The following is a 2,845-nucleotide window of genomic DNA, read 5'->3' on the forward strand; positions in this document are numbered from 1 at the left end:
TGATTCTCCAAAGTGAGAAAGTTGTATTGTATCTGATCTGTGGATCTAAAGGGTTCCCTTTCCCTTCAAATTTATTTATATTTCTGGATTTTTATGTAGAAGGGAGATGTTTCCTATTCCGATCGAGTTCCATTTTTAAGTGGATCATGATTTTCTATTGTAATTATTAATCCAGGAAACCTATCTTAATATCAATCATATTTGGTTTCATGTTCATAAAGTTTTTGGTCCTCAGCAAAATTGAATACTATACCAATATATCTATCAATAATCATGTAAGGGAAATGAAGAGACCATATTTTATTTCTTATATCTAACGATGTATATGATATGATGTGATGGGATTCGTAATATTGAAATCGAGAGTAAAAAAATAAACCACCATGTTGCTACGCATGTACAAAGCAAATGTACGATCAATTACTTGATTCTAATGTTAGTACTTAATGAAGAGCATATTTTGATCCTAATGTTAGTACTTATATAAGAGCATATTAATGTTTTTGTTCTTTGATATCGAAATTTGTTCTAGATTATTCTGAAGCATAAGAGGGAAGGCATTGGTTGAATGTTTGAAATGTGATACCCATTAGGTAGATGTTGAAATTAAAATGAAACATAAAATATATTCTAGAGAAAGTAGAAGTGAGATCATAAAAAGTTACGTGGCTCAATATATTATAAAACCATTGATGACTAAATTTTTTAGTATAAAACCATTGATGACCATATCGATCTAACAAAATAGCATCATATTATCAATTATTTCTTACAATGAACCTCATATAGGAATTAGGATATGTTCTACGTGGGCTTTAGACTAAACTGGGGCTCTTGACCATTGTACATAATCTATATTATTATTTAAGGGATTTCTCATATTTGAGATCCTCATTTTTTTTGGTTAAAAAATGCTCCTACACTCTTATATTTATTATTTATATAAAGAAAAAAAATTAAAAGACAACTCAGTAAAAATATAATTATAACTTTTACTAAAACATTGCATAAAAATAGAGTCAAATTGTTTTATTTATTTATAAATTAGATTATCAAAATAAAAGTTATATATAAAAAAAAGGACAGTTTTTATTTTTATTTTTATTTTTGCTATAAAATAGGACCTTAGCTCAATGTCTTTCACTAAACCAAAAATAAAAGTCTTGTCACACGTACGAAGCACGTGTGATGAGGCTAATATATATTTACATTACTTGGATTTGGGCATTTTAATTTATGTGTGTCCCCTACCAGTTGAGGCACAAGCTTCTTAACAAATACTTTCGAATAAAGATTTAGAAATCTATATGATTCTAGATTTAGTGGAGATAAATTTAGGTTCATTTTGTTGTCTCATTACTAAAGTGTACAAATTTACAATATGTAATCACAGTCATAAATGTTCTTTTGCCGAAATAGAAGTAACACATTACTCCACTTACTATTCCCTACATCATTTTAAATGACATTTTTATAAGAGATACAAATATTTAAATTTATAAAACAATAACAATAATTAATGTTAAGATCCATTAGGTTAATTTGGATTAATATGATAAATTCAAATTTTTCCAAAAATTTAAACTATTAAGAAATGATGAATTTAATCTCTTAACCATAATTTTAACATGATAATGGTATAGTTCATTGGCTTGTTTTCCTTAAAAAGATAAATTGGGCAAAACCATATTTGTACCCCCAAAAAAATGAAAAAGTGTAAGACTTAAAAAAAAAAAAAAAAAAAAAACATCCATAATAATAATAAGCAAAACTGTACACCAGAAAAACAAGCCCAACAATAATACTAGTACATTAACAGCTACTTCAGTTTTAGATGCTGATCCCGGGGGAAATTAAAAAAATGCCTCCAATTGTGCTATGTAGTTTTCATTTTCATGCACACGAAGCAACTTCGTTTTCATTTATACACAAACACCTTAGTTATGTAATTATTAAAAATCAAAAAGGTATCTGAAAGAAAATTGAAATTGTTAGATTCAGTCTTTTAGACGAGACGTACTATCAGGGGTGGCCCAACAAACTTTGAGGCCTAAGGCGATATATTTAAATGTGGCATTTTTGTTATTAATTAAATAATATTTGACTAGTTTTTAATATCATAATTTTTATATAACAAAAATGCATTCTTTTTATCTTGTAATATATATATATATATATATTTGGAAGAAATGCTAAAACTATAACAAATTTTACTAAAAAAAAGTACAAATGTTGTAGCAATGAATATGATTAATGACATTTTAAGAAGATAATAAACAAGTATTTGAATGAATAATGTTAGAGATATTATAAATTTTACAACATCATGCTCATAAAGATGTATCACTAAGTAATTTAAAAATGCATTTAATAGGTTGTTGATGTCTACAAATCATATTAATTGTCACATTAATTTGTATAAAGGTTTTAAAGTAAAATTTATAGTATTTTTCTATCTAAATTATTTCTTGTAATTAATGACACATATTTGTAAGCCCTATGTATTTAAAATTGTAATATCTCTAGCATTATTCAATTCTTTGATATTTCTTAAAAGTAGAAGAAAAATATAAAACTTTTTTTTTCCTATATCTCAAAAAAAAAAATTAAAAAAATATATCTCAATTTTTGCGCCAAAATTTGGAGTCTTTCTCTAGTAAGGGGCCCTAAGCAATTGCCTAAGTGGCCTAAGCCTAGGGCCGGCCCTGCGTACTATTACAAGTGTGCATTCAACATGACATGACCCAACCCAATTAAACACCTTGAGCTGGTGGTTGGGTTTTGTTTGTTTGTTTGTTTGTTTGTTTGTTTGTTTTTTTTTTTTTTTTTTTTTTTTTTTTTTTTT

Source organism: Quercus suber, unplaced genomic scaffold (genome assembly GCF_002906115.3).
Source record: "Quercus suber isolate HL8 unplaced genomic scaffold, Cork oak 2.0 scaffold_322, whole genome shotgun sequence".
NCBI classification, from domain to species: Eukaryota; Viridiplantae; Streptophyta; class Magnoliopsida; order Fagales; family Fagaceae; genus Quercus; species Quercus suber.